General features: G+C 43.0%; 1 non-coding gene across 1 annotated transcript; it reads right to left on the bottom strand.

Moving 5' to 3' along the window:
* Positions 1-613: 613 nt before the first annotated feature.
* TRNAW-CCA (transfer RNA tryptophan (anticodon CCA)) lies at positions 614-685 on the bottom strand. The gene has a single exon. It is a non-coding gene; the product is annotated as a tRNA-Trp (tRNA).
* Positions 686-11,729: the final 11,044 nt, after the last annotated feature.

The following is an 11,729-nucleotide window of genomic DNA, read 5'->3' as shown; positions in this document are numbered from 1 at the left end:
TGTCCCTCCTTGTCATCTTTGCTTCTCTCTCAACTGTCTGCTGTCGTTTGAGCAAGCGAAACAAAACTCTCTTTTCCCCTAGCCACAAAACAGTGCCTCTGTGCACCAGCTGAAGAGGTCCTCCCAAGAAATGTCACCTAGCTTCTCCCAAGGCCCTGCCTAGCCAGAAGGACTGGTGGTACCTGTGAACAGAAGTGGGAAGGTTGTTGGTCAGGAGTGCAGGGGGAAGGGATGCTGGACCAAGCTGGAGGCCAGAAAGAAAGGTAAGGGCTTGTCGGCTCTCAAGGGTTAGAACCTTAAATTGCAAACAGTTTGATAGAAATGGAATTGGTCACCCCTTTTTCTCAAATAGCCCCTCTGAGTTTGTTTGGAGAACAGTAAGCTATGTTTCACTTATGGAAGGTGAAGAGTGAAGTAACTGGCTATTTCATGCAGCTCACCTGTATGTGAGGAAGCTGGGATGAAAGTTTATTGTTGAGTGAGTGAGTAAAGTCGCTCAGTCACGTTGGACTTTTTGCGACCCCGTGGACTGTAGCATACCAGGCTTCTCTGTCCATGGGATTCTCCAGGCAAAAATACTGGAGTGGGTTACCATTTCCTTCTCCAGGGGATCTTCCCAACCCAGGGATCGAACCTGGGTCTCCTGCATTGGAGGCAGACGCTTTAACCTCTGAGCCACCAGAGAAGCCCAAAAGTTTATTGTTGGGGAGCAACTAAACTGTTTCCTTCAGGGAGAATTTCGGAGACGAACTTCCTGTATTTGTAGTCTAGTCTCTCTCACGCTCCGGGTAAATGTAGCAAGGACTCATTTAATTTTTAACATTTCCATATTATCCAAGAGATCTTCTTATTGTCTTTTATGGGTAATGTGAGGGTTTGGGATGTTCAAATTCTCTGAAGGTTCTGTGTAGCATTTGGCTGAAAGAGGGGAGAGAAGATTGGGAAAAGAGTGAAGCATGTGTTGCCGTAGGTTATGGAGAAAGAGTGTGGTAGCCGGCATCAACATAACCTTCAGTTATCCCTGGCTCCAAGTGTTCAGGCCTTGTATATTCAGATACTGTTCCCATATTAAATCCATGTCTGTAGGATGAATAACATGGAAAAAGTGGCAGTATGCGAGTTCCTAGGCTAAGCCATAGCTTCCACCTTGGTCCCTTAGATTGTTTGCTCTGGGGGAAGCTGGACATGGTGTTGTGGGGGACACTCAAAGAAGCCATATGGAGAAGAGCTGAGGCCACCTGCCAAAGCCAGCACCCCCTTGTCAACTACTTTTATTGGAAGTAGATTCTGTAGCCCCAGTAGAGCTCAGATAACTGCAGCCCTTGACTACAACTTCATAAAAGCTTCTGAACTGAAATTGCCCAAGTTTCTTCCTGACCTACAGAAATCATCAAAGCTATTAATGATTTTAGCCACTAAGTTTTGACAAAATTTGTAACACAGCAATTCCATGCAAAGAGTAAGTCTGATCGTGTGAAGACTCCTGAGCATAAGTCCTGTGGGTTGGGCACCTCCATGCACTGTATCTTGGGAAGCCAGAGGGCAGTTTCTTTGTTCTTTGTTCTGTGGTAGGAATTGGCAGAGTAGGGCCCATGGGTCAAATCCAGCCTTCCCCGGGGCCGAACCTGCTTGTGGCATTGTTTACATGTTATCTATGGTTGATGTCTTGCTACAGTGATAGAGCTGAGTAGTTGTGACAGACTAGATGGTTCACAAAGCTGAAAATATTTTCTATTTAGCCCTTTTTAGGAAAAATCTTGCTGACCTCTGTTCTACAGGAATTTATAGGCTGATGGTGAAATGTCTCTCTTCCCTTTATGCAGATCCACATGCTCGCCCCATACAAGAGTCTGGAGTGCATGAATGCTGCTTCATTTGTCCAGAGTCCTCTTTTCCTTCTTCATCTGGCCAACTCCTACTCATCCTTCAAACGCAGTTGAGATACACCTCCTTCATGCAATCTTTACTTGGCCAAAGTCCTCTCCTCCTTTGAGTCTGTTTTACACATCACCTTTTCCCCTCATGACCCCAAGCTAAGCCAATTCTAACAGCATGTTTTCATATTTCTTTAAGATTTCTAATCAATAATATGATGGAGTTTTGTTTAGTGTCTTTCTCCCCTGGTGGATATGAGCTCTTCAAGGGCAAGGACTGTGTGTTATTCATTTATAACCTCAGAGTAATATACCTTTGTTTATTCATCACAGATACTTACTGAATGCTTATTATTATTTGCCAGATCATTGCTGGCACCAGGATACATAGAGAAAGAGACTGAGTCCCTACCCTGAGGTTGCTTTAGGAGGAAAATGGAAAAGCAAACTGGTCATAGGATTCAACGTGATGGAGACGTGTGCAATCTCTATTGTAAGCCATATTTGCAATAACCATATAAACATCTGCAAAGAATAATTGGTTTTCAACACTTTCATAGCATTTACTATGTGTCAGACACTGTACTAAGCACTTACATATATTATAATTTATTTAGTGTTTGTACCACCTGAGGCAAATATGAATGACAATTATTTCCATTTTAGAGCATATAGAGACCCAGAGAAGTCAAGTAACATGCCCAGGGTCACAGAGCTAAAAAACGTCAAATGAATTTCTGAGCAATTCTTTAGTTGAATAATTAATTCCAAGTCTCAGTAACACAGCAAGTATAAGGACTTGGGTTAATGCTGTTCTTTTCTCTCTGAACACTAAGTGGATGGTTTCTATCAAGCTGGAAATTCCTACTCCAAATGCTTTCTGATGACTTGTACTGTGGTCGGCATTTTATTTTTAGGAATTGGCTTCTGGGAGATTCTGCTGTTTTAATGATTGTGCAAGCCTGGTTTCCTCGTTGAATTGTACCATTTGCCACTTCGAAGTGATTTGAGTTATCACTTTTACTTTCTTAGGACTCTGCAGGGGAAGAACACATTCAGCAGCAAAGTTACTCCCCTGTCCCCAAAGTGTTTCAGTATTTTTTTCTTGCCAAAGTCAATAGACTATGGATTGTCTACAGCTGGGGTGTGAGATGGGGCCCTGGGGCCTTGTCTCTGCCATCATTTGTCACCAGCCATGATCTCAGCTGTGGCTTAATTGGCTCAAACCTTGGATATCACTCAATGGACTGTATACAGTGGCTAATGAAGCTGGTTCTGATTTGAAGAAAACACTGCTCCCTGTAGTGTAAATCACTGAATCCATTCTATTTTTCTTTCTAGGACTGAAGGCTTTCTTGTTGATTTTTTTTTAACTTTTTATTTTGTATGGTGGCATAACCAATTGTGGGCTTCCCAGATGGCACCAGTGGTAAAGAACCTGCCTGCCAATGCAGGAGACATAAGAGACGCAGGTTCAGTCCCTGAGTCGGGAAGCCATGGAGGAGGGTATGGCAACCCACTCCAGAATTCTTGCCTGGAGAATCCCATGGACAGAGAGGAGCCTGTTGGGCTACAGTCCACAGGGTCACAAAGAGTCATACACACTGAAGCGACTTAGCACACACACACATAGTCAATTAGCAAACAATATGATGATATTTTCAGGTGAACAGCGATGGGACTCAGGGATACATATACATGGATCCATTCTCCCCCAAACTCCCATCCCATCCAGCCTTCCACATAACCCTGAGCAGAGTTCCATGTGCTGTACATATATGTGCTGTACATTCGATATGCTATAAACCTTGTTGGTTATCCATTTTAAATACGGCAGTGTGTACATGTCCATCCCAAGCTCCCTAACTATGCCTTCCTCCATTCTTCCCCCGGCAGCCATAAGTTCATTCCCTACGTCTATGTGTCTCTGTTTTGTAAGTTAATTTGTATCATTCTTTTTAGATTCAACATGTAAGGAAAGTCATAAGATATTTCTCTTTCTCTTCTCACTTACTTCACTCAGTATGACAATCTCTAGGTAGGATCAAAGGCTTTGGAGCTCCAAAACTGGTTCCTTGTAAAAACATTTAAGTTTTTTTTGACCCATTCTGTTCAGGTCACTCTTCTGTACTGGGTTCAGCCTTCCTCCCATAATATGTGGTTACTTTGTGATAAAGACAGGATGGAGAGTGGGAGAAATCTTACTGTTACAAACTATTTAGGTTCTCTGGGTTCACATCCTGGCTTTGCTACCTGGAAGCTATAACTTAAGCCTGACAGGAACAGAAAACAGGTCTGTGCCTTATTCAAGGGCCTTAGCTTGTGGTTCCCATCAAAGAGAAAGATATAGGGTGAAGTGGTGAGGAATGGGAGTCAGTATGGGCAGGAGAGGACAAGGCCAGGGTGTCTACTCATGGTTTTCATCATATTCGCCAGCATTTAACAAGTTCTGATGGAATCAATTATGTGCCAGACATTGTTTACGGTCGAGTTCTGGAGTTTACAGCCGTGAATGAGACAGACGTGGTTTCTGCCCTCCTGAAGCAGTGAGGAAGATCATTAAACAGATGAAAGATTTCTAAAAATCATTAAATTCATGGTTAGTGCTGGTAGGAACTAAAGAGTGGGCTATTACAAGAGAATAATCGAGAATGGGGGATGGGACAGGATATTTATTTCAAATGAAATTATCAGATTCAGGCTTCTCTGAGGATGTAAAGAATAGGACCGGAAGGATAAAGAAGCCCAGGGAGAATTCTGGGCCATAGGAAATAAGTTGCGTGAAGGCTATAAAGCTGAGGTTGGCTTAGGCTAAAAGAAGCTATGCTACTCACAGTCCCTCCAGGCTTCCCGCCTGGACTGCTTTCTCCAAAAGGTGTCCATCTGCCCTAAGCCTAGTGCTTCCCTTTGTTCTATCCAAACACGCTACTGGTAAAGGCATGAGAGCCACCTTTGCCAGGATCCACAATTCACTTGGGATCGCAGCTTCAGCTATAGCTCTGAGGCAGAGTAGCAGACATTCATCAAGAAACAAGGCTGCTTTGGGACTTGAGGCCCCTTCTCTTTTATTTTAGGGTGAGCAAGCCTGGGCAAATCTTTTTGTTACAAACTATTTAGATTTGTAACCTAAATCCTGGCTCTGCCACATGGAAACTCTAACTTTAGCCTGTTACTTAACTGCTCTGTGCCTCATTGTCCTTATCTGTAAAATGGGTCTAAAAAAGTATCTACTTCACAGGATTGTAATGAAAATTTAATTTGTTAATGTTAGCTAAGTGCTTAGATCAGTACCTGGCACTTAAAACATTCAACAATCATGTTGCTGATATTAAGACTATTATCATAATTAAGCTGTTGTACCCGACTGATGCCTCATACTGCAGGTGGAGTGGTATTATGTATTCCCCTGGTGCTGGGCTCCCTGGAATCAAGCTACAGCCTTAATTATATAACTCAGTTCAGAAATCATTTTAATGCCAGGCACTGTGTTGGACACTTGACTACAGCATTTCCTTTGATCCTCCTAAAAAGCTTAAGAAGTATATACTATTATCCCCATTTTATAGATGTAGAAACTCAGCCTTAAAAAGGTTAGCTAACTTACCTAACACCATGAAGCCAATATGATTCCTAGGTCTGAGATTCTGACTCAGCAGCCCTGGTTAAGGCCTCAAAATCTGCATTACAAGTGCCTCTCCCAATCTTCCCAGTTCTCATAAGGGTGACCTCCTTATTGTCCCTTGGAAAACTATGGCCTATATCAATTCCAAGAGTCCTTCTGGCTGCAAAGTCTATAAAGATAAGAAAGGCTATACATTTGAGTATATAGTTTAGTGGGGAAGGCAGTTTGCAGCTGTTAATGTTCTTTAAGAGAAATAACTCAGTTCAGGGCATTTTTCTGACACAGTCATTGTCTAACAGGCACTCTGGGACTGAAAAGTGTGCCTACCTCCAAGTGTTTTGCATTATGTAATCCCTGTTCATAATTTTTCATTTTACCATTGCAAAATAAAATAAAATAAAAATGCTGTGAAAATCACAAGCCTAAAGTTTAGGGCAACTCATTATGCAGTCAAACTAGACTGAATTGAGGTAACTTTATTTGTAGGCTGAGTGCCAAAGAATTGATACTTTTGAACTGTGGTGTTAGAGAAGACTCTTGAGAGTACCTCGGACAGCAAAGAGATCCAACCAGTCCATCCTAAAGGAAATCAGTCCTGAATATTCATTGGAAGGACCGATGCTGAAGCTGAAGCTACAATACTTTGGCCACCTGATGTGAAGAACTGACTCATTGGAAAAGACCCTGATGTTGGGAAAGATTGGAGGCAGGAGGAGAAGGGGACAACAGAGGGTTAGATGGTTGGATGGCATTACTGACTCAATGGACATGAGTTTGAGCAAGCTCCATGAGTTGCTGATGGACAGGGAAGCCTGGTGTGCTGCATTCCATGGGGTCGCAAAGAGTCAGACATGGCTGAGTGACTGAAATGAACTGAACTGAGGTGTTATTTAAATCACTTGCTCTGAATATTTATACATTATACTGCAAAAGTATCAATATGCTGGATTATGGGGTTGCATTAATTATGAGCAGTTACATAACAAATTGCTCTCGAATTTACTGGCTTGAAATATACCTTCCCCAGCATTTGTGAGTTGTATATTTAATGATGGCCATTCTGACTGGTGTGAGGTGATACTTCATTTTAGCTTTGATTTGCATTCTCTAATAATCAGCGATGTTGAACATCTTTTCATATGCCTGTTGACTGTCTTCTTTGAAGAAATGTCTATTTAGTTCTTCTGCCCACTTTTTAATTGGGTTGTTTTTGTTGCTGTTGTTGTTGAGCTGCATGAAATGTTTGTATATTCTGGAAATTAAGCCCTAGTCAGTTGCATAGTTTGCAAATATTTTCTCTCATTTTATAGGTTGTCTTTTTATTTTCTTTATGTTTCCTTTGCTGTGCAAAAGCTTGTAAGTTTGATTAGGTCCCATTTGTTTATTTTTGCTTTTATTTCTGTTGCTTTGGGTGGCAGCTCCATGTAATAAATGAAGAAACTGAAGTTCAGAGAAGTTAATTTGCATTCTTAAGGCCACACAGCTAGTAAGTGATGAGACTGAGTTTGAACTAATTCTGTCCAATTCAAGATCCATTCTTGTTCCATTTCATGAGGCTATCTGTAGCACTGGCTTCTTCTAAGTCCTTTAGGCTGAAAACATCAGAGTCTTTTACAACATCTATTCATAACCCTCATTCAATCAGTCATTAAATCTAGTTGATCCTCTCTCTACCAGGTCTGCTTATCTGTCCCCATTGCCACTGACACAAGCAAACACCTGATCACATTCTGTGGCATATGAAATATCCTTTTTTGACCTTCATAGGCCAAATATATATATAGGCATATATGTATATAAATAATATTCCATTATTCTATAGTGCATGACCACGAAATCAGGTGATGTGAGCTCAAAAGCACATAAAGTCCAAACATATGTCTTGGGTTATTTCCCAAGGAGGCCCAGAAGCCAGCTTGGGTTTCCCTCACTGGCAGACTGGTGGATTCACACAATGGGATCTATGTAGTACATAAAAGCAGTAATGTGCACCATACATAGGCTTGTGAGTAAGAGGACTTGATCTTTAGCTCCTTCTGAAGGGGGCTTCTCAGCAGCAGCACCGTGGGGGCCCATGGGAACACAGATTATGACTGATACAGTAGAATGACTTGCTCAGCATCCATCCCCTGTGTCTTCCGCGTGCCTGTCAAGGTAAAATTTACCTTCATCAGCCTCCTTCACAGGTGCTGAGGGTGATTAGAACGCGTCGTTCAGATGTGCTTGTAGGAGACTCAAATCAGAGTTACATGGGGACGAGGGACAGGCACCTTGTTGTTACACTGCTTATCAGCTGTGTGACCACTTAAAACTTTCTGATACCCTGCGAGATGTGGATGATAAATATCTAGTAGCACAGGGCCTTTCGGTTTGTGTGCCGGTTTTGGTGAGGATTTAAGAGCTATTATAACACATATAAAGATGCCCAGCACCATCCTTGCATGGTACATAGTAGCCTCTTCTCAAATGTGAATTTCCTTCTTTATCTCTTATTCCCTCAACTTCACAGTCATTTTTAATATATCTGCTGATAAACACGGAGAAGGCAATGGCACCCCACTCCAGAGGGTCGGACACGACTGAACGACTTCACTTTGACTTTTCACTTTCATGCATTGCAGAAGGAAATGGCAACCCACTCCAGTGTTCTTGTCTGGAGAATCCCAGGGACGGGGGAGCCTGGTGGGCTGCCATCTATGGGGTCTCACAGAGTCGGACACGACTGAAGCGACTTAGCAGCAGCAGAAGCAGCAGCTGATAAACAGAATGGTTGGAAAGAAATCAATTAGGTAAACGGTTGTAAAGAATGCAGTTACACAACCAGCCATGTGCTCCCTAATAGGAAACTGATAATTATTTTTTTCCATAATACAGGAAATAAGACTGTATCTGCCACTTCAGTGGGTGTGTCTGGGCACACTGGAGACTGTTCTGTGCACACCTCTTTCCTGCCTCCAACAGCCCTTTCTTCTGCTACCAGAGCCCTGCTTCAGAAGATAGGGCCAGTACTCTGGGCGTTTGGGGACTGCCAAGTGAGATAGGAGCGGACTGGGGAAGAGAAGCCCTTTGGGCTCTTTGGGAAAGTGTCAGTAAGGTCGAAAGAGAGGAGGAAGAGACAATGCTGGACACACAGGTAGGTCTGCTGGTTTGTCAAAAGCGTCGTCGGAGCCCCAGTGTGTGGGCAGGGGCAGAGCAGGCCCAGGGAGAGTAGAAACTAGAGCACTGCTGATAGAAAGTATGTGGTGGGGGAGGGATAGGGGCTATTTTAGAATTATTCTTTAGCCTTTCTTGCTATGAGATATGCTTCTTGACAAGAAGTATAACTAGTAGAATCCATTGAAAAGCATTTTGAAAAGTAGAGGCCATCAATAGACAATTATGTTGGGTCTTAACCAATATATACTCCTATAAGTGCTAGAGTTTTGTTTTTATCTTTAATCCTTCCCAAAGGGTGTTGCTGTTGTTCAGTCGCTAAGTTGTATCCACTTCTTTAAAGCTCACTGGACTAGAGCCCACCAAGCTCCTCTGTCTTCCACTATCCCCTGGAGTTTGCTCAAATTCATGTATACTGAGTTTGTGAAGCTGTCTAACCATCTCATCCTCTGCCACCTTTTGCCTTCAATCTTTCCCAGCATCAAGGACTTTTCCAATGAGTCAGTTCTTCGCATCAGGTGATCAAAGTTCTGGAAGCTTCAGCATCAGTCTTTCCAATGAAAGTTCTCAAAGTCTGGCAGCAGTGATTAGCACACAGTGATTGACATGCAACCTGTAGCTTATTGTTAGTGGGCAGGGCATTCTGTGCGGGAGACGTGGCCACTCAGCAAACGTTGGCGGAGTGCCCACCATGTTCCCGCCAGAGGCTGAAGATATAAAGATATATAAAATCCTCCCTTTTCCCAGGGAGCTGACATTCTAAAGGCAGAGACAAAGGCAGGGGTTCAGCTAACATTGAGTACCTACTGTGTTCATGCTCCTACCAGGCTCTGGAGATGTAACACTGGGTAAGATCTGGTCCCTGCTTTTAAAGATCTTACAGGTTGCTGGGGTAGGGTGGAAGAAACTGTCAGATGGACAGGTAACTATAATCTGGTGCCCTTCAAGGCAGGGTGGGTAGAAGTTCAAGGGGCTAAGGAGGATCTGTTAGACCCTCTTGTCCAGAATGGAAGGGCCACGGAAAAGGGGGGCTGTCCAGAGTAGAGCACTGGGCTTAGACAGGGTGAGCAGCACTTATCCAGGTGATAAGCAGCGGGTAGTGTTTGGGTGTGTTCCCATTGCTGAGGGTGGAGAGAGGCCATTCCAGGCAAAGAAAGCTGCACTGCATAAGAAAGGGCTTGCAGGCCTGAGAGCACAAGCAAGTTTGGTACTGCTGGAGGGTAAGGTACATGGTGTGATGGAGTGGTGGGAAGTGAGGTTTGAAGAAAGCTGGGACTGGCTCTTACTGAAACTTCTTTGTCCTGCTAAGTAAAGAACCTGAATTCTATCCTGAAAGCAATGTGGAACTAGAAGAGAGATTTTATGAAGTAGATTGAAACATTTATTGATCGTTAAGTATGTGTGTGTTCACTAGTGGGTGAGATTTTGGGAATCTGATGGTGTGTAAAACACACTTTGATCACATGGAGTTTATGATCCAATGTGAGACAGATTAAACAAATGGATCTTTTGTTTATAGGATAATTAAGGTCATGTTTACATAATTAAATCAATTAAAAATCACTGCACACTACAGAGTCATCCAAAAGGTGCTGTACTTAGAAGCTCAGCCGTGTCTGGCTCTTTGGGAACCTATGGACTGTAGCCTGCCAGGCTCCTCTGTCTATGGAATTTTCCAGGCAAGAATACTGGAGTGGATTGACATTTGCTCCTCTAGAGGATCTTCCCGATCCAGGGATTGAACCTGTGTCTCCTGCATCTTCTGCATTGGCAGGCGTTTCTTTACCACTGAGCCACCTGGGAAGCATGATCCAAAAGAAATGAATAGTTATAATGTATGACAAGTGTTTTGAAGACAACTCTAAACAGCCAAATAATAGCCAATAGTAATAGGCATTTGGTTGAGTGATCTCAGTATAGCTGTCATCAGGCTTCATGCACATTATCTCATTGAATCTTCAAAGCAATCAGGTGAATGGAATTTATCTCATGTAATGGTGTATGTCTGACTCCAAGATTTGTACAGTTAACGTGTTGAGATTGCATCTTGACTTTTATCTTCTGGTGTTACCAACTATAATATTAGACAGGATAATGCCCCCCGCCCCACCCAGATATCCATGTCTGAAACCCTGGAACCTGTGAATATGTGACTTAACATGCCACAAGGGACTTTGCAGGTGTGATTAAATGAAGGATCTTGAAATGGGGAGAGTATCCTTGATTATCTAGGTGAGTCAAATGTAATCACAAGGGTCCTTATAAGAGGGAGGCAAGAAAGCCAGAGACAGTGGGGATAAGGGGAGATGTGATGGAAGCAGGGGTTGGAGTGACATGATTTGAAGAGAGAAGAGGTTTGGAGTGATGTGCTTTGAAGAGGGAAGAGGGGACCCCTAAGCTGGAAAATGCATGGAAACAGATCCTCCCCTGAGAACACCTTGATTTTAGCCTCCAAGGACCATTTCCATCTTCTCACCCCCACAATTATAAGGTAATAAATTGGCATTATTTTAATACACTAAGTTTATAATAATTTGTTACAGTGGCAACAGGAAACTAATAAAGCAAAAAAAAAATTTTTTTTCTGATACTTACTTCTCAACAGCCGGATCAAAAACTCCGCATCAGGACACTCTGCTTTGCGTAAAAGAAGACAAACAAGTGTTTCAGAAGCTGGTAGAAGGTCTCCAGCTGAGGGGATGAGTCCGAAAGTGAAAGGAGAATGGAAGGAAATGAGAGACAGTATTTTAAGTGCAGGGAATCCAGAGACACAGAAGGCACATATATACTGGAGGGTTAATAGTCTTGTCTTGCTAAAACCATCAGGCATATCAGGCATGTGGAGTGTGACATAAGGCTGGGGATTTTGGCTGCAGACCAGGGAGCCTGACCATTGGGTATATAAGCACTGACTAGACAGTCAAGGATCATGAGAGGATTGGGGGCGGGGAGCACTTAACATGCAGTGTTTTATGAAGAATTCCCTCCACACTTGGGAGTGGTAGGCGGGTAGGGGATAAGGCCAGCAGTTCTGAGAATTTTGCTGTCACATGCTCCATATAGTACAAGTCTGAACCAGC

The sequence above is a fragment of the Bos javanicus genome, chromosome 3, assembly GCF_032452875.1.
Source record: "Bos javanicus breed banteng chromosome 3, ARS-OSU_banteng_1.0, whole genome shotgun sequence".
NCBI classification, from domain to species: Eukaryota; Metazoa; Chordata; class Mammalia; order Artiodactyla; family Bovidae; genus Bos; species Bos javanicus.
This window is presented reverse-complemented; position numbering and strand designations above follow the sequence as displayed.